This window comes from Bos taurus, chromosome 20 (genome assembly GCF_002263795.3).
Source record: "Bos taurus isolate L1 Dominette 01449 registration number 42190680 breed Hereford chromosome 20, ARS-UCD2.0, whole genome shotgun sequence".
NCBI classification, from domain to species: Eukaryota; Metazoa; Chordata; class Mammalia; order Artiodactyla; family Bovidae; genus Bos; species Bos taurus.
Window position 1 is genome coordinate 29,205,576 of NC_037347.1, and position 21,323 is coordinate 29,226,898.

A 21,323-nucleotide genomic window follows, 5' to 3' on the forward strand; every position below is an offset into this window, starting at 1 on the left:
GCTATTCCTTTGGGCATGGTCCTCCACAATCGATTACCACTTTAATGGTAGTAGAGATTTTGTTGGCAAGGCTTTCAGCTGTAAATTGCATGCAGGAAGCTGTATATCTGTTTTTCTCTCATAACAAATTCGATCATTTAATGGTATATTTACAATCCATTTAAACGTTCTATACAGAGAACATAAAATAATTGTTACATTAAAAAACTACCTGGAAGACGTGTTGTTACTGACTTGCATCCAGTATTCATCTGTAAGAAGCAAGATTACATCATGTTTTAAATACTTTTCTAGGCCAAATTGTCTTGTTCATATTTATTGTTGCATAACATTTTATGATTTTTTTATATATTGTATTCAGAATATTACTGGAAACAAATTAGTAATTATTCTAGCCATGAAAGTATCTATGAAAAAGTGTCTGCTTGAAAAGATACCTGAAAACAGATAATTGGTTCAAAAATGTATTTTTGCAACACTAGAAAAGGAAATGGACTGAGAATACATCAGATACTGTGACAATATGGATTTATCATTTATTATATTATCAGTTATGTGTCCCTGTCTTCCTAAACTTATGAAAGGATGAGAGGTAGGAACCCTGCACCACCTATGGAAAATAGTTAGTCAAGATCCATCCAAACAGATTTTTAAAATTCCTCTCTTTTCTGTATAACCACTCTGACTATTTTCCTCCACTGAATTGGACAGATGTTTGTGTTGATATTTGTGGGCACTGATTGCCTCTAAACAATAGGAAAAAAGAGCTTAAACATGCATCTACTTTCAGTGATTGTTAATGAGAATAGAAATGAAATCTGATCACAAAACATCCAAGCTTTTTGTGCCACTGTGCCAAAGCTGTGTGTATGTGTATTTGCCAGTAATGTAATGAACACTCAGAGAGAGTGCTTCTCAGACACTTGAATCTGAAGAGAGGATTACGAAGTTATAAATACATGTTCTATCTTAATCACAGGAGAAAGAAAGAGAAACTCTGGCACTGTTTTCCCAGTCAGCAATCACAAAAGTATTCAAAACGCAGCAGCCAGAATTTTTTAACCGTTTTAGATAAATAGAAATTGAGGAAGACAAATGTATTAGTTCACTTCGGCTACCCTACAAAATGTCATGGAATTGAAGTCTTATACAACAGAACTTTTGTTTTTTCATGGTTCTGGAGTCTAAAAGTCCATCGTCAAAGCATGCGCAGGCTTGGTGTCTTTTGAGGCCTTTCTCCTTGGTTTGCACGTGGCCGCCGTGTTGTTTCCTCACACTTTCTCCTTGGTTTGCGCGTGGCCACAGTGTTCTGTTTCCTCATACGTCCTTTCCTCTGTGCGCGTGCTTCCCCAACGTCACTGTTTGTCTAGATTTCCTCTTCCTATAGCAGGACACCAGTCATATTGGATTAGAACCCACCCTATGGCCTAATTTTAACTTAATTTACCTTTTTTTAAAGGGCTTACCTGGTGCTTCATCAGTAAAGAATCCACCTGCAATGCAGGAGACATGGGTTCGATCCCTGGTTCAGGAAGATCCCCTGGAGAAACAAATGACAACCCACTCTAGTATTCTTGCCTTTGAAATCCCATGGACAGAAGAGCCTGGGGGTTTCAGTCCACGGGGTCACAAAGCGTTGGACACGACTTAGCAACTAAACAACAACAGTAACAACGACCTTTTAAAGACCCTAACCCCAAATACAATTGCATTCTGAGAAACTGGGGTTTAGGACTTGAACTCATGAGTTTTGGGAGAACAGAAATAAGCCCATGATGACACACATCCTATTCCTTCTTACTTTCTATTTGAAAAATATAGATGCATTATCAGAACATGTAGATAAAGGGTTTTCTTTTCATTTTATACAAAAATATCAGGCAGTATTAAGAATCCATGGATATTATAACTAAATAACTGCAATTCTACCACCATTTTTAAAAAGTTGCCTAGCAGCCAAAATAGATATCATGAAATCCATGTGCAAAAGATCATCTGCTTGACTCAGGAACATATTTTAGGCTCCAACACAGATCTGATTTTATTTTTAATTTATACATATTTGTAAGAGAAATGATAATCTGGTTTCCTGGAATTGTAGCATCAGAAAGGGATTAATTAGGGTAAGAAGAAAGTTGATTTTCACTGTCATCTCCCAGCTGCTGATTTTACAAGTGAGAAACGCAGGCTCCAAAGGTCAGTGGCAGAATCCACATTAAACTTGCCTTGAGTCATGTCCAACTCTGTGCAACCCCATGGACTGTAGCCCATCAGGCTCCTCTGTCCATGAGATTCTCCAGGCAAGTATACTGGAGTGGGTAGCCATTGTCTTCTCCAGGGGATCTTCCTGACCAGGGATCAAACCTGAGTCTCCTGCATTGCAGGAGCAATTGCAGGCAGGTAAGGAATTGCAGGCAGATTCCTTACCGCCTGAGCCACCAGGGAAGTCCCAAGAATACTGGAGTGGGTATACATCTCCTTCTCTAGGGGATCATCTTCTGACCCAGGGATCGAACATGGGTCTCCTGCATTGCAGAAAAACTCTTAACCTGTCTTACTGGCTGCATATCTAGAACTCTCAGATGAGCTGCTTGCCAATTTGGAATTGGATTCCATCATCTCAGGTTCTAGAAGTTACTCCTTATTGAAAAATACTGCTGAGATTACCTACCCAGAGTGGAACAGAGACTTAATTACATTTTTTTTTTTTTCTGAACCATAGCAAAGAAATCTACTCAGTGAGATTAAGTCAAATGCCATAGAGATATTTGACAAAGGTCAGACACTTACCCATCACCCAAGATGGACTAATCCATGTGACTCCTTCCCTGCTCTAATTCCCAGAAGTGTTATTCATTTTTACCTCTTTCCGATCAGGGGACAGATATTAGAAATATTAAATAGGGAAAATAACTCTCTTTTGACAACCCTGTACCCGTTTCCCACGCCCTTTATTATTTGTGTTATCTATTTAACAATAGGAGAGAAGTGAAGTATTTCAACTTTATTTTTCTGCTTCTTCCCATTTTGCTTTCCAGTCTTGCTTTTCTTTGTAGACAGAAATTTAGGCTATTTAAAGTATGTTTAAATACCATTTCCCCGTGAAGTGTTTCCTAACTTCTTTAACCCACAGAGCTCTTTTCTAGAGTCCTAAGTAGTACCCTCTGGCTGGAACCGTTCACTTGGCACTCATCTTGGGTGCTGTGGGCCATTTTCCTTAAACGGACTGCAGACCTCTTGGCAGCAGGAAGTCGGTTCAATATCCCTATGAATTTGCTGTTTCTCAGGTCAAGAACTGCCAACAGAGTGCATCCTGTCTCCTCCAACTGTTTCCAGTCTGATAACTTCAAAGCGAGATGCCATTAAGACCTCTTCTTTTGGAGCCAACCTGTAGATTTTTGGTAGGATCTGCTAATGGATATTATCATTTTTTAGTATAATGTTAGATGGAGAAGAACATTTCCATAAGCTTTCAGTTTCTTATAGTTACTAAAACATTTCATCATAAATGAGAATTCCAATGATCTACATTAGTCATTAGTTTTATTGAAACATACCATGATTTTAAGAATGCAATTTAACATATCTGATCCAGGGTATATAGAATTTTGGGTAAGAGAGGGGAGAATAGGACAAATATTTTTGGTTCAATTAAAAATTTTTGCCGAGAACTCACCTGTTTCTCATAGCTGTTCTGTTGATGTCAAAGGGGGAAACATCACACACACACACACACACACAAATGGGTGAAGCGAGAGTGAGAAAGGGAGAGACAAAGACTGCAAGATGGAAAATTGTTCTTATAACCCTTACTATTTTTACACAGCAAATCAGAGTACTTACTTAATCTGTCCTTCTTGTAAAATGACATGGCCACACAATCTAAGCAAATTACAGTAACTACCCTTGCCAGCATGATGTTTCTTGTCTCTGTCCTGAAGCCAGTAGGTGTTGAGTTGTGAGCAGGCCTGGACAAATGGTAATGATCTAATTATCATTTCTAATAAGCTTATTGTTTCTGTGTGTCCTTTATTAGAGAGACAAGGAAGTTCCATGTTAAGTTCTGCAGTGGATTCAGTCTCACGTTTGTTTCAGTAAAATAAATAACACAGAAAATAAGAAAGTTTTAAAAAATAAAAAGTAATACTGTGCAGCCTGCCCACAGAGTCTACTCCCCCACTGATACCTGTTGCCCCCATGGAAACCATTATTATAATCTAAAATATTACAAAACATTTTTTCCCAATGGTGATAAAGCAACTTACTATAATTTTTCTAAGAATGATCAGATACCAGAGGAACTTCAAATTGTCTTAAATTGCACATATAAAGGATTTGTCTTTTGTTTTAAATGGAACTTAAGCAGTTTTTATCTGAGCCCCTAAGAAGTAACTTTCTCTTTTAAGATAAAGAAACAAATCATTAGCAGTCAAGCAGATAGAAGTACTATGTGCTTTGATGGAAATTTTAAACACCTTTTCTGTTTCTAGCACTTTCTTATTTTAAATATTTTTCTAATTTTATTTTGGATGACTCAAAAGTTCCAGAGTTATTCTAATTTAGTTTATCCAGTCAGCAACTTTTCCTTCAATATTAATTCTCTTACAAATTGTGGACTCCCCTCCATGAAAAAAACAATGTGCATAACAGAACATAGAACTGTGCACGAAGTTTTATAAGACTCATGGGCAACTTCAACCCCAGCTAGGGGTTCTTATTTAAAAACTGTCTCTATATGGTCATTTGACAGGGAGAAAACACAGCTTCACCCTGCTGGTCATGTTCTAATCCCTTGTTCTGAAAAATTAGCAGCTGGAGTTTAAGGCACTGATGTGTTTCATGTCTGTCTCCATGTATACTGCTGACCCACGCATGGTTGTGTACATAAACTGTTTGTTCTTGATACTCCTATTTGGTCAGCTGAATTTCTCTTGAATAGGTAGTCGGATTGAATGAGTTGTTTATAGTTTGCAATCTCTATAAGGCGTTGCCACACTGTATAGTTCCTATGATATGGCAACGTAGAATAGCTAATAATTTTGATCACCTACTACAGGCAAGGCTCTTTTTGTGCACTGTCTTATTTAATTCTCAGTAACCTCAGTCAGGCAAATGCCATAATTATCCATAAGACACTGAGACATGGAATGACTTTTAGTTGTTTGTTGATTATTTAAGTGTTTCAAATGGAGTCAAATAAAAACTAAAATTACCTGACTTATTCAGTGATAGAACCAGAATAAGATGCTGGACTAAAGGATCTCAAAGTGTATACTTATTCCACAAAGTTGTACTTTAAACACATCTTGAGAGTTACACAATGATTTGTTGAAGTTTAAATGTGGAATAATCAAGAGGTAAGCATATTTGATTTAACATAATTATATGAAGCAATTAAAGCTCCATAGGATGTTTGGACATCTCTTTCTTAAGTTATATATCACTTTAATTATCCTTGCTGCTGCTGCTAAGTTGCTTCAGTCGTGTCCGACTCTGTGTGACCCCATAGACGGCAGCCCGACAGGCTCCCCCGTCCCTGGGATTCTCCAGGCAAGAACACTGGAGTGGGTTGCCATTTACAGCTCCCAACTAGACCAGAACATGAGTGAACTAACCAGGTTTGGTAATGTTGAATTTTTCCTTATGCCTAACTGGTCCTGGCAGCCAGGATGTTAGAAGGCTTCTGGCTTTTAGCTTTTATAAGTTTGGATTTATCTGCATTTAACTGCCTTTTGGACTCTATTATTTAAAGCAAATCCTTGCCTCTCCCCACTATTATAGGCCTGTTTTATCATTTGCATTTCTCTCCCAGGAAAAACTCATTCCACATTTATAACTTACATAATCAATTCCCGCGTATGTATTTCACCTCCAGTTTCTCCCCTGAGCACCAATTCCAGATTATTTTCAGATGTTTTAACTTAGGCATTCTACAGGCCAGAATTTCTAGGTAACTTTCCTGCCCATTTCTAATTCCATTCTCTACACCTTCACTGATGTGACTTCTAGCCTTCTGTCATTATTCAAACCAGAGAAGGCAGCCAGGCAGGAGGGGGTAGAAGTGAGGTTTTCTGAGGGTGAGAGAGATGATGAATGAGATTAATGTAAGAATATATCTCTAATATGCAGTTGGAGTAAAGAGATGAATTTTGTATTAGATAAAGCTATGCTGCTGCTACTGCTAAGTCGCTTCAGTCGTGTCCGACTCTGTGCGACCCCATAGACGGCAGCCCACCAGGCTCCCCTGTCCCTGGGATTCTCCAGGCAAGAACACTGGAGTGGGTTGCCATTTCCTTCTCCAATGCATGAAAGTGAAGAGTGAAAGTGAAGTCGCTCAGTCGTGTCCGACTCTTAGCGACCCCATGGACTGCAGCCTACCAGGCTCCTCCATCCATGGGATTTTCCAGGCAAGAGTACTGGACTGGGGTGCCATTTCCTTCTCTGAGATAAAGCTATAGGCTAGAGAAATAGAGACTGTATGTATGGAATGTGTATCTATTTATATTTTATTTATCCCTACCTAATTTCTTTACCTTCTTTCTTTTCTTCCTTTCTCCTTTCCTTTCGTTCCCCTCTTTCTTTCTCTCTTCTTGCCTCCATCCCTTTCTCTGTGTCAGACTCGCTTGTAGCATTGCTAACGATGGGGTTTCATTGCCTAAAAGTCAGCTAACGCTACAGCTAGAATTTGCCTTAGCAATCATTCATCTGCTGATTTTGCCCTTCAGTTGAGAAAACTAGGACCTGGAAAAGTTAGGCAATGGTCCACATTTTTTTGAGCTAGTTTCCAGGGTTCCTCATGTTCAATAGACAAGTCAGGAATGCCTCAGTGGGCTGGTTTGACTAGAATTCCTATTATCCGTGACTGATTGACTGATTCAGTGAAACTGATGCCTTTTCTTTCATCTCAGAGAAAGGATGCCAAAAGCAGCAATTTATCTGAATTCAAAATAACAGAATCATACATCATGACATCTTGATGCATTGTTGGCCACTTGAAAGCAAAGAAGGTGCATCATTATCCAACAGCAGAGGAAACACGTTTTTTCTGAGTCTTGGGATGCTGAGGCACTTGGGGAGAGAGGCATAATGTCACTTTCCTTTCCCTAAAGGAAGCTGTTTAGTACCAGATACTCTTATTAGAGTTCCCTGAGAACTCTGCAAGTGTTAATATACTTCCCAAAGTGTCTGGCTCAGGATCAGGGCAGAACCAAGATACTCTAAATTTAGGGAAAATTAGGGAATGATAATAAAAATGGGATTCCCTGGTGGCTCAGTGTTAAAGAATCAGCCTGCCAATGCAAGAGGCACAGGTTTGATCCCTGGGTAGAGAAGACCCCCTGGAGAAGGAAATGGCAACCCATTCCTGTATTCTTGCCTTTTGAGAAAGGACTGGGAAATCCTACAGACAGAGGAGTCCAGGGCTTACAAAAGAGTTGAAGATGACTTAGCAACTAAACAACAACAATAAGAAATATCTATACATTTTGTAGCTTTTTAGAAAGCCTAGAATACATTTGTTTTGCTCCTCTTCATCTTTGTGTTGGCAGTAGCAAGGTTAAATGAGGTTTCTTGCCTGACTGTTAAATGTGTGGGTATTCCCATTGGAGCTCTGCCCAGGTGTTACAGAGATTTACCAGCTTTACTGTCTTGCTAAATATGGCTCACAGTCAGGGATAAGTAAGTTTGCCATGAGGAGACTGAACTTGTGGTTTGCCAATAAGTACATTGCACACTGCGTCCTATATGTCATATATGTGTGTGTAGGTTTGTGTCTTAGTCTGGCTGTCTCTACTCACATTTCTGTGTGTGTGTATGTGTGTAAGGGCTAATAAAGTCATTATTCTGAAAATAAGAAAAGGATGTATAGAATAAATGAAAAAAATTTTTGTTTGGTAATCCAAAGGGTTTGAGGTAAAAATCTATTATTTTAAAACTAACTTGCTGAAAACTAAACAAAGTGATTTTGTTAAATAATATTTAAAATAAAAACATTAGGGTATTTTAAGATGTCTTTTATCTCCTTACAATTTCCAAAATTTAAATAGTTTGATTGATGATATATTTTTTAAAGAAGTAGCCTGAATTTTCAGACAATGCCTAAATGAAGGTATCTAGAGAAACAAGAGGAGAAGGCAATGGCACCCCACTCCAGTACTCTTGCCTGGAAAATCCCATGGACGGAGGAGCCTGGTGGGCTGCACTCCATGGGGTCGCTAGGAGGCGGACATGACTGAGGGACTTCCCTTTCACTTTTCACTTTCATGCATTGGAGAAGGAAATGGCAACCCACTCCAGTGTTCTTGCCTGGAGAATCCCAGGGACGGGGGAGCCTGGTGGGCTGCCGTCTTTGGGGTCGCACAGTCAGACATGACTGAAGACTTAGCAGCAGCAGCAGCAGAGAAACAAAAAAATTCTCCTTGTTTCTAAATCTTCAGTAACCTTTCTTTTGCACTTACCTGGAGCTGGAGACTACCTAGGATGGTTTGTAAAGTCCTATTTTATGAAATGCAAATACAGATTCCTCTAAGGTATTAGAAAATAATTGATTGCTTGAATTTGTATAGTTTTACTAAACCTAGCTGCTGGTGCTGCTGCTGCTGCTGCTGCTGCTAAGTCGCTTCAATCGTGTCCGACTCTGTGGGACCCCATAGACCGCAGCCCATCAGGCTCCCCCGGCCCTGGAATTCTCCAGGCAAGAACACTGGAGTGGGTTGCCATTTCCTTCTCCAATGCATGAAAGTGAAAAGTGAAAGGGAAGTCACTCAGTCGTGTCCGACTCTTAGCGACCCCATGGACTGCAGCCTACCAGGCTCCTCCGTCCATGGGATTTTCCAGGCAAGAGTACTGGAGTGGGGTGCCATTACCTTCTCCGACTAAACCTAGCTACATTTCTTTAAATCCGTTTATATGTACTGAGTGAAGTAGAAGAAAATTAACAACAAAAAACACAATCCAAAAAAAAAAAAAAATTCCACTCCTGAAAAAGAAAAGTTCCTAAGCAAAACCAAACATTAACATCTAGAAAATATGATATAATAAATAAAATGTATTAAAGCCATTGAAATGTGTGAAAAGAAGATTACATAGACAATTGAAAATCAACATTTAATTGAAATCCTCTATTATTTTTTTCTCTAAGATATTTTTGGCCCCTGTGAAAAATGAAAGATTATGCTAATAATTTAAATCAGTCAAATGATGACTGCCATTGATATTCTATGATCTGTCTCATTTGTGAAGTATTTTCAGTTATTTCATTTCCACTTAAGGATTCCTTCATTCTTTTATTTTCTTTATAAATCCTAAACATTTTAAGATTTTACAAGTTAAATATTTAAAAAGTATTTGGGTCCCTGTTCACAATGTATTATTTTACTTAATATGGCAGGAAATTTGACTAGTGTATTTCAAAGGATGATTCCCTGGAGGAGGAAATGGCAACCCACTCCAGTATTCTTGCCTGGAGAATCCCATGGACAGAAGAGCCTGGTGGGCTATAACACATCAGGTCACAAAGGCTCAGACACGACTGAAGCAACTTAGCATACAGGTTAGTACAATCATGCATAATGGCCTGCCTCATAGAATCCTGTTCCTCTGCCTGTTTTTGGATATAGAAAGGTACAAAAGCTTAAACTAGCCTCCCAGGCAGACAGTGAGTTCTTCTGGAGGGAGTGACCTCTGAGTTGAATCTGTAAGGATGAATAGGAAGTAGTCAATAGATAAAAGGCTTGAAAACGGAATCCTGGGACTTTTCTTATTGTTTGAATGACTGATGGGAGTTGAGGGGAATGGGACTGATATCTGCAGACCAGGGCTGAGTGTCTAGCCATCTTGCAAATGCAGCACAATTTAAAAGGGGGTTAACATACACTTCTTTTTAGTAAAATAATTGCTGTGCAAATCAAGAAGAGATTATATAACATTTGGTTTGGAACTTAAACAAGTATTGTTCAGTATCACACAAAATCACTCCACTCAGTGTTTGAGTGACCAGTGCAACAGATCTGACTGAGTGTGCAGTTGTATTGGTGACTCTACCTGTGGAGCAAAGTTTTAACTAGTGTTCTAGTGTAGCCTTGCCTGTGCATAAATGCACATTATTCCAGTAATCTTGTAATGTATAGAGTTACCATGTATACGTGTTAGTCACTCCATTGTGTCCGACTCTTTGTGAGCCCTCCAGCCTGCCAGTCTCCTCCATCCAAGGAATTCTTCAGGTGTGAATACTGGAGTGGGTTGCCATTTCCTTCTCCAGGGGATCTTCCCAACCCAGGGACTGAACCTGGGTCTCCTCCCTTGCAGGCAGATTTTTTTTACTGTCTGAGCCACCAGGGAAGCCCATCCTATGTATTAACCTATAAAGGACTATGTATTTTAAAATATATGTGTATAGGTAGGTTAAATACTCTATTTCTTTCAATTGTAAGTTATAAAAATGATGCTAATATTTCTTCCAAATAGAGGTGTTGATTTTATGGATTTGAAAGTCACCGAGCCATAACAATTTTGAAGATATAATGGGAAGACTGTAGTTAACTTTGGCTATCGATGGCCAGTGGAATTGAAATGTCTGTTTTTTTTTTTCTTTCTTTCTTTTGATTTTGAAATTTATTTTTAAAATATAAAAGATTCCAAGAGGTTTACCAAGATATTCTGCTACAAATAGCAAAAGCGTGTAAGCTTAGGAGATCAGATATGTTTATTGATGTATTTTCTGGTAATTGTGCTAAAGGAAATCAATCCTGAATATTCATTGGAAAGAATGACACTGAAGCTCCAATATTTTGGCCACCTGATGGGAAGAGTTGACTCACTGGAAAAGACCCAAATGCTGGGAAAATTAAAGGCAAAAAGAGGAGGGGCAGCAAAGGATGAGATGGTTAGATAGCATTGCTGACTCGATGGACATGAATTTGAGCAAAGTCTGGGAGATACTGGACCACAGAGAAGGTTGGCAGTTCTGTAGTCCATGGGGTCACAAAGAGTCAGACACAACTAAATGACTAAACAACTGCTGACCTGTGTATTACCTTTGTTTTGCTGTTGTAACAGGTTACCACCAATTTAGTGGCTTATAGGAGCAACAAATATCATAGTTCTGTACAGCAGAAGTCTGATGTGGGCTTACTGAGTCAATATCAAGGTGCTGACAGGCTGTTTTTTTTGTTTGTTTTTTTCTGGAGACTCCAGGGGAGAATTTGTTTCTTTGCCTTTCAGGTTACTGAAGGCTGCCTGAATTCCCTGGCTTGTGGCTCGCCAGCATTTTCAAAGCAAGCAGTGGAGTGTTGCATCCTTCTGAGTTTGAATTGCTTTGGTATAACTCCTTAGTCACATCTCTGTCTAACTCTCTTCTTCTGCCCTCTTCCACTTTTAAGGACCCCTGTGATTACATTAGGCCTCTCTGGATAGTCTAGTATAGTCTTCGTATTATAAGATCCACTGATTAATAGCCATCCTACAAACTTAATTCTCCTTTAACACTGTAACCTAATATATCCATAGTTCCAGAAATTTGGACATGGGAATCTTTTCAAGGCCATTATTCAGCCTTTCATACCTTTCACGTCATTGTGTGGATTGAATCCTTAAACTGTCAGTAGGACCCTGGCTTTAGCTAGGATAGTTAGTTCAGTCGCTCAGTCGTGTCCGACTCTTTGCGACCCCATGAACCGCAGCACGCCAGGCCTCCTTGTCCCTCACCAACTCCCAGAGTTCACTCAAACTCACGTCCATCGAGTCGGTGATGCCATCCAGCCATCTCATCCTCTGTCGTCCCCTTTTCCTCCTGCCCCCAATCCCTCCCAGCATCAGAGTCTTTTCCAGTGAGTCAACTCTACTCATGAGGTAGCCAAAGTATTGGAGTTTCAGCTTTAGCATCATTCCTTCCAAAGAATACCTTTCAAGTAATATTTCAGAGGAATGTGGTCATAAAGACTACCTACGCTTCTGACTACTAGCATATGTACATTTTATCCAAAAGGCAAACTGTCAGCCTATAGAGGCGCGTCGAATGTGTGCTTGTGTGCTAAGTAGCTCAGTTGTGTCTGACTCTTTGCAGCCCCACAGACTATAGCTCACCAGGCTCCTCTGTCCATGAAATTCTCCAAGCAAGAATATTGGAGTGGGTTGCCATGCCCTCCTCCAGGGAATCTTCCTGACCCAGGGATTGAACCTGCATCTCTTACGTCTCCTGACTTGGCAACTGGGTTCTTTAGCACCAGTTCCACCTGGGGAGCCCATGGAGGTACATTATCTCAGATACATTAATTCTTTACCAGAATGAGAAGTTCTCTCACGTATTCTACCTGTAGCTGCACTGTTTTAAAAACAACAACCATCTTTACCAAAATGAGAAATTCTCTCACGTATTCTACCTGTAGCTGCACTGTTTTAAAAACAAAAACCATGTTTCCTTTCTCTCTTGTCTATATATATATGTCAGCGATTATTTTGAATTTATCATTCAGGTTGATGTGATATACCTTTCCTTCCTCCAAAATATGAAAATATTTTATTTTTCTTTCTGTATCTGATATCTAAACCTTGACCTGTAATATGAACAATTCAAACCTCATTTGTAAATCAACACGTATTTAACTTCTTTCTTTTGGAGTGTGTACTCCTTTTGTCTTAATTGAGTATTCTTCACAGCTAAATTCTCCTCTTGATGAATTTATTCTTTGTTAATTTTTTTTTTCAGGATTTCTGAGGGACCCTGGCAGGTACTTGTAGGAGATAGAAGCATGATTAAAAGGAGGAAGGGAAGGTACTCACTCCCTGTGTGTTCCTTGAGACAGGACATGGGAGCTTGTCTGAGTTGGTGTTAATGGGACCCAACTTATGAGATAGTATACAACCTAGAACTCGGTGACTGTAGGAAAAATATGACTTTGTACCCCACGGCTTGGTATAGAGGGAAAAAGACTGACCCAAATCAGCTATGAGGAGTTTATTTGACCATCACAGCATTTCTGTTTTTCATTTGTCAACTTTTAGGAGTAGACTCATTTTTTAGGATATCTTCAAGTTTTAGAATTAGTGACTTCATGCTTTATTTCTTCTCTGTTTATTTAGTAGTTCTCTGTATATTGACTTGGAGAAGAAAATGGCGACCCACTCCAGTATTCTAACCTGAAGAACTCCATGGGCAGAGGAGCCTGGTAGGCTACAGCCCAAGAGATGGCAAAGAGTTGGACACAACTTAGTGCCCGAAAAACAACATATAAATGTATACATATTTATATGTAATACACAAATAATAAAGCTTGGCTTAAAGATTTCCTTTTTGATATGATAGGCTACTTTAGGAAGTTTAAAGTCATGAAATAACAGTGATTACATCTGCAGAAAATCAGTTGCGCATACTTATTAGCCCTGAATGGCAACAGAGTATAGTGGACATGTAACTCAAATGTTATTTTTATTTTGTGTATCTTTCCTTCCATCTCAGAATAAAAAAGAAATCGAATTTCCTCTTTTTGCTAGAACAAAGCTAGCATGCGTGAATCTCAATCCTGTTGTTTTTATCTGTGTGGCATTGGCTAAGTTATTTTATTCATCTGTGCCTCCATATTCTCATCTATGAAATGAGGATATTAATAGTCTACCTTGTAGAGTACTGGGAGAATTTAATTGAATTAGTACATGAAAAGAACTTAGAACACTGCCTGTTTAGAAAAGCAAATACCTCAGTACTGATGAAATGTTATGATTTAGGACTCAGGCAGTCTCAAAAATTGGCTTAGAGACAGTGTGACACTTACAAGACAGTGTGGCACTGTAGAATGTTTCCCTCGCTGCCTCCCATTCTTATCTAATGCTTCCCAGAAACACTGGAATAAATTGTGAACACACTGAAGTAGCGTTGACTACTAGGTGCATTCTCCTTTCTTTTTTCTCTATGGCAAGGACGGAGAAGGCAATGGCACCCCACTCCAGTACTTTTGCCTGGAAAGTCCCATGGACAGAGGAGCCTGGTGGGCTGCAGTCCATGGAGTCGCTATGAGTCGGACACGACTGAGCGACTTCACTTTCACTTTTCACTTTCATGCATTGGAGGAGGAAATGGCAACCCACTCCAGTGTTCTTGCCTGGAGAATCCCAGGGACGGGGGAGCCTGATGGGCTACCATCTATGGGGTCGCACAGAGTCGGACACGACTGAAGCGACTTAGCAGCAGCAGCAGCAGCAGCAAGGAAGGAACAATATGTACTGTGTGTGAGGTCAAACAGCTTCAGCTATTTTACTGACGAGCTTGAATCTAAAGTCAATTTATATCCACTGCCAAAATGAGATCACCTAATCACTGCCTGGAAGACTCTCAGAGCCTGGTGTACTTTTGAGCCCTCTAAGACAGGCGTGCTGTATTAATCTGGGCTTCCTTTAGAACCTGTTTATCCCATTTGGATTCTCGGGACCCAATGGTAAGTCATAAAAGGACAACAGGGAAGAAACAATAACAGTCAAAACAACCAAATCTTCCCTGACCACATTTGAGAGAGAAGAGTCCTTCCTTCCAGGGGTTTAAGTCTGTTTAACTCTACTGTAACCAACCAGAGTAGGCAATGTTTGTGCATCTCTTCACTTCAATGAGTTACAAACATTATGTTCCAGTACTGTGAGTTTGAGATGGAATATAAAAGAGCAGCTGCACCATTCCAACCAGGCTGATCCCTGGTCTGTTGACTTTGAGGATTTCTAACATTTGATGTCAATCCAGAAAACAATATTTTTTTCTTTAGTTCTAAGTTTTTTTTCCCCTCAAATTCATTTCAAAGGGCAGATACATTTCTTCATATTTCTAAGGAAATTAGATCTCAGACATAAAGATGAAAATACTTCATAAATAAGGTGTACATTGTCAGAAAGTTTTTTTATAAAGCTTATTTTATAATTTGCATATTAGTTGTCAATATAAATTTTAATATAACTAGAAAGTTATGTTAATTATATTTTAAATGACTTTTTCTCCACATGAAGATTGGTTACTTAAGGACTGGAGGCAAAAGCTTTTGTAAAATTGAGCATTATTTATCTTATAAATAATGATTATAATAGAATGCTAGGCCTATAGTTTTATAGTTTCAACATTTTTATGTGGCTATATTTAAAATTATAAGATGTTTTACAAATCAAATAAACAGTAATTTGTAAAATTAGTTTTAGTACATTTAACCAAATGCAGTATGATATAGCATAGCTAATTTCACATCTTGACATTTTAAAATTATATCTAAGCCCCAAGGCTCAGTACAGATGTTACCTTGTTTATTAAACTTTCTGGATGGTCCCAGTCAGAAGAATTTCATCTTCCTCTGAGCTCTAGCAATTCTTCATATACCATTTATGTTGCTATGATTTCTATGTGTGTTTTTTCCATATAATAGATTGCAATAACGTTGAAAGGAAGAGTAATTTATTCACTTTCTTTATCTTCCACAACACTATAATTAAAATATATTATTGTTAATAATATTGGTCAATTAACTGTCTTTGAAATGAGAGTACCTATCAGTAAATAGTTTAGTGATACTCCAATCTAGTCAAAATAAAGATGTAGATTCAGGGTAAGAATAGAATGTCAGTTATTCATCTGGTACAAAGACACCTAAAAACATGACTTGTAACATTAAGAATACTTCAGTTTTAAATACAAGAATAAATGCCTTAGCATATTTCCTTAGGAGTGGTGAGGTGAAGCACTAGGTTCAAGGTGATTCAAGAATCTGGAGGATGGACTAATTGAGGTGTTGGGAAGACTTTATATAAATCTTTTTCAGCTGTAAAAGCTATGTATTCTCATGGCATCATAAATAGGAAACAGTCATTCTTGTCATTTAATGGCATTTTCAAATGGAATATTACATTTAATGATCAGTGTAAGCTGTACTATTGAGTGTGTCCTATTGAGCATCTACTGAAATTTAAGTAATACTTATACATTTTAATATTATAGAAGAAGATCTTAAAAATATTTCTTATACTTTTGTTGTTCAGAAGCCTCATTAAATGGTTTTTAAAATCGCAAATCCTAAAAACATTTCCTATAAATACATTTTTTTTCACAGAAACTTCACTTGATAGTTCTTAAAACATGACTCAGAATGTAATTTCCCAAGGCTAAATGTTAGCAGTCAGAAATAATAGACATGTTAAATCAATCATCTTAACATTTTTCAGTGCACATAGATTTTTTCTGGAAAAGACTATAGTGAGTGGAATGACACTTGGGGAGCAATTTGCAAGCCTATTTCTGGAAAGCACTGTTCCTCTTAGTAGCTTGCAAAATGACATTTTTCCTCTTCTGTTGGTTTTAGTTCTATGACATGATGAGCAAATTTATAAACAAAATATAAAGGAAGTTCACAGATAGTGCCAGCAATGGGATTTTGGTAGTAGAAAATGCATCACCCTGATGAGATAATACCTTTATCTCTCTGGGACTTCAGTTACAGGAAGGCTTTCTTAATGATGTCCAGATTTTTTAACTGAAATGCATGGGTGGTTGTGTACAATACTAAGTTGTAAGAGGACAGGAAGGAGAAATAGATTTGGGAGAAAATGACTTTAATTTTAAATGTTTTGAAGCTGAGGTTTTGTTGGGAAATTTGAATAAAGACCTTTATATGCATAGTCACAATTACATACACAGCAATTTTTGAAAGCTAATGAAACCCTATTATCAAACTCTCAAGCATGAGTTTCTGTGTGCCGAAATATTTTGCCCAACATGCCATAGCAATTGCTAATGCAGGTGTTTACTCAAATATCCTTTTCATATAGGCCTTTCCTGACCTCCTTTTATTAAAAAAAAAAAAAAAAGACAGCCCTTTTCTTTATCTCTACACTCCCTATTCTACTTTTCTGCACTTTCCTCCATATAACTAATCACTATTTGACATTTTGTATATTGCACTTTTTTAAAATCTCTTCCTCAACCCACATCATTATATAGTCCCTCCATGAAGGCAGTGACTTGAGTTCAGTGCTATATCCTGAGCAGCTAGATTTGTGCCACACATATAACATGTGCTCATCATTTTGCTGAATGAGTCAATAAATTCTGAGTCAATCATTAGTTCTTGAAATTCTTTATAAATACTCTTTACATGTGGTAAGACTATTTCACCATTAAAAGTGAATAAACATGTTTCTCCAGTTAAACAGTATGATTATATCACCCTCAACGTTGGCTATGCATCAGTTTAAATGCAACAGTTGTAAGTCCCCCAATACAAAAATGACAGGCCAAGGTTTTTGTGAGAAATATTTGCATATATATTCCAAATGAATGACTCCTTGATGTAGTAGGCCTGAGTACACTCCATAGGGCTCACAAAGAGTCAGACATGACTGAGCAAGTAAGCATGCACACAGACTACCTCAGATAAGCAGAAGATACCACTCTAATGGCAGAAAGTGAAGAGGAACTACAGAGCTTCCTGATGAGGGTGAAAGAGGAGAGTGAAAAAACTGGATTAGAACTCAACATTCAGAAAACCAAGATCATGGCATCTGGTCCCATCACTTCATGGCAAATAGATAGGGAAACAGTGGAAGCAGTGATAGATTTTATTTTCTTGGCCTCCCAAATCACTGTGGATGGTGACTGCAGCCATGAAATGAAAAGATGCTTACTCCTTGGAAGAAAAGCCACGACAAAACTAGATTGCATATTCAAAAGCAGAGACATCAGTTTGCTGACAAAGGTCTGTCTAGTCAAAGCTATGGTTTTTCCAGTAGTCATGTACAGATGTGAGAGTTGGCCCATAAAAAAGTCTGAGCGCGAGAATTGATGCTTTTGAACTGTGGTGTTGGAGAAGACACTTGAGAGTCCCTTGGACAGCAAGGAGATCAAGCCAGTCAATCCAAAAGGAAATCAACCCTGAATATTCATTGGAAGGACTGTTGCTGGCGCTCCAATACTTTGGCTACTTGATACGAAGAGCTGATTCATTGGAAAAGACCCTGACGCTGGGAAAGATTGAGGGCAGGAAGAGAAGGGAGAGGTAGAGAATGAGATAGTTGATGGCATCACTGACTGAATGGATGTGAGTTTGAGCACACTGTGGGAGATAGTGAAGGACAGGTAAGCCTGGTGTGCTGTAGTCCATAGGGTCACAAAGAGTCACACAGGACTTAGTGACTGAGCAACATGAATAGACTGTAAGATATCCAAATTCATTCTCTTTAAATATATTGAGCACTCTTGACAGAACAAAGTTTTAAGGCCAAGGACTGGACTAAATATATAGATACCATTGGGAGAATATTAAGAGACAATGAAAAGTCCTTCCAAGTCTTTCATAATTCCTATAATTTGTTGATTAGATACTCCATTCCTCTCAGTTAAGGTCTGATTTAAAGTACCTTGTTGGAAAGGAAGTGTCTCTTGAAGAGTGTGTCTTTATTACTTAGCCTTCAATATTAGTTATCAAAACAATGTATAGAGTGAGAAACATTTGACTGAAAGATATCAATGGATGTCATCTCTACAGGGGAATGGAAAGGAGAGTGGAAAATATGTCACTGCTTAAGCAGGCTTCTCTGGTCTAGTTGGCTCAAATGCCACAGTGCCCAAAGAAGAAGCATTTGTATGCTTTCAGATGCATTTAGAAATAAAATGCAAATGGCCATAATGCTTACTGACTTTAAAATTTGGATATTTGTTATAATCTATACTAGATATGGGAGAAGGCAATGGCACCCCACTCCAGTACTCTTGCCTGGAAAATCCCATGGGCAGAGGAGCCTGGTAGGCTGTAGTCCATGGGGTCACTAGGAGTCGAACACGACTGAGCGACTTCACTTTCACTTTTCACTTTCATGCATTGGAGAAGGAAATGGCAACCCACTCCAGTGTTCTTGCCTGGAGAATCCCAGGGACGGGGGAGCCTGATGGGCTGCCGTCTATGGGGTCGCACAGAGTCGGACACGACTAAAGCGACTAGGCAGCAGTAGCAGCATACTAGATATATCCTAAGATAGGACAGGCATAGAATTTATTAAATCCATGACTCAAAGTCATCATCACAAATCCAAGTTTTTTTATGTCATCTCTCAGTCTTACCATCTTTAGTGTGTCTGGTTTGGTCTTCATTCCAGCTTGCCTTAGAGCACAAAATGGTAGAGAAATTACAGGTAATATAATTCCCAGAAGAAGAGAGAAAATTAGCTTCTCTGGTTCTCTTTACAGAATCTAGAGATATTTTCAAGAAGCACCCATGAAAAGTTTCCCAAATGCACAATTTTATACCAGTTACTGTCAAGGGGAATGAGTACCAGGTTTGTTTGCTAATCTGGATTCATATGAATGCATGAGGACCTGTGTATGCATCAGTAGAATCAACTTCTCTATGTGCTTAGGAAACACTGAGAAATTGGTTGTAATTTGACAACCAATTGTGCCTGCTATAGGAAGCAAGAGGCACTAGAACTCAGGACTGTTTAATTAAATGTGTTGATAAGGACCAAACTGAAAGATGAAATAGACAAATAGCCCTCTGCTCTATTTTCTTCAACAATACAAGCAGAGCAGGTATTTAGATATCAAGTGAGCAAAGTTGCCTATAACCCTCATCAGTATTATAATTATTATTCCTAGAGTATAAAATCTGAGTGTGAGAGAAGAGGATGCTTGCCACAAGGACGAATTATTACACAAGAATTTGAAATAGCCTTAGTGGGTTTTTAGATATTAAATTTCTTTGTACATTTATGCTAGAAATGGTAAATAATTCTAGGATAAAGGTAATAAAACCCTCGAAGACTTAGTCTCCAATTTGTCTTTGGATTTCTGAATGTTTTACTCTTTTTACAATGGAAGCAGTAATAATGTCAGGTATTGGGGTTTTGTTTTGTTTTATTTTATTTTGCTTACAGCTGGGTCAGTTCAGCTATCCAGTTTATAGTTTAGATTGGATAGGATGTAGGCAAAAGAGTTAGTTGAATGATCTAAGTAATGCTTCAGACATCTAGTGTGGAATATATTTGGTCTGCTGATTTCTGTAACTTCTATGTGAACCAAGAGAGCAACAATAAATTGCCTTATCTCTATTTTAATTTTTGCTTCTCTAAAGTTTCTATAAAGAGCTAGTATGCCGATGAAAAGATATTACTGAAATTCTTTTAATAATAGATTAACCTTCCTGCCAAACATAGACATAAGATGAAAAATGATTATGTCAGTGGATTCTGTGCTCTCGATGACATAGAATCTAGGAAAATGTAAAAGAAAGAAACACAAGCAGACACAGCAGAAGAATATGTCAGCTTTGAAAATGCAATAAACATTGCTTGGGGGTAGGGAAATGGAGAAAGGGAGAGGGTGAGAATGGAGGGAGGGAAAGAATTATTAGATTGAATTAAACATGGATAAAACATGATTATGGTTACATAATTAAAAATAAAATATAATTTTGATAATTTAAAATAATGATAGAACTTTAATTTGCACAAATCACTGCAGGTGGTGATTGCAGCCATGAAATTAAAAGATGCTTACTCCTTGGAAGGAAAGTTATGACCAACCTAGATAGCATATTGAAAAGCAGAGACATTACTTTGCCAACAAAGGTCCATCTACTCAAGGCTATGGTTTTTGCATTAGTCATGTATGGATGTGAGAGTTGGACTATGAAGAAAGCTGAGCGCGGAAGAATTGATGCTTTTGAAATGTGGTGTTGGAGAAAACTCTTGAGAGTCCCTTGGACTGCAAGGAGATCCAACCAGTCCATTCTGAAGGAGATCAGCCCTGGGATTTCTTTGGAAGGAATGATACTAAAGTTGAAACTCCAGTACTTTGGCCACCTCATGTGAAGAGTTGACTCATTGGAAAAGACTCTGATGCTGGGAGGGATTGGGGGCAGGAGGAGAAGGGGATGACAGAGGATGAGATAGCTGGATGGCATCACGGACTCTATGGATGTCAGTTTGGGTGAACTGCAGGAGTTGGTGATGGACAGGGAGGCCTGGCGTGCTGCGATTCATGGGGTTGCAAAGAGTCGGACACAACTGAGTGACTGAACTGAACTGAATACTTTATTGCACAACTTTAGATAATTCATTTGACAAGCACTGAAAATTCCTTACTTCAGTCAATGGGTTGCTACTAGTCAAATCTCTCTGGAAGATTTGGTAGTTAAAAGCGATATTACCATCAAGTTATATGAATCAGTCATCCTCTGTGTCTTAAGAATAAAATATACTCTTGTAAGAAGATATGCTTTATTTTTGGCCCGAAAGCAAATAATTAACAATAAAAGGTCTATATGACTGACTTGAAAAAAATATAAATTAAAATTGTACTTGTTATTCTTAAA

The 21,323-nt window shown here is 38.4% G+C and overlaps 1 protein-coding gene and 1 long non-coding RNA gene across 2 annotated transcripts in view; one reads left to right on the plus strand and one right to left on the minus strand.

Annotated features, from left to right (window-relative positions):
- The window catches only part of HCN1 (hyperpolarization activated cyclic nucleotide gated potassium channel 1), a 450,978-nt gene that overhangs the window by 94,227 nt on the left and 335,428 nt on the right, over window positions 1–21,323 (plus strand). The gene's annotated exons all lie outside the window — the stretch shown is intronic.
- LOC132343226 (uncharacterized) lies at window positions 451–3,763 on the minus strand. The gene is made up of 2 exons (XR_009491953.1): window positions 3,677–3,763; window positions 451–1,540 (listed from the first exon to the last, which is right to left on the minus strand). It is a non-coding gene; the product is annotated as an uncharacterized lncRNA (long non-coding RNA).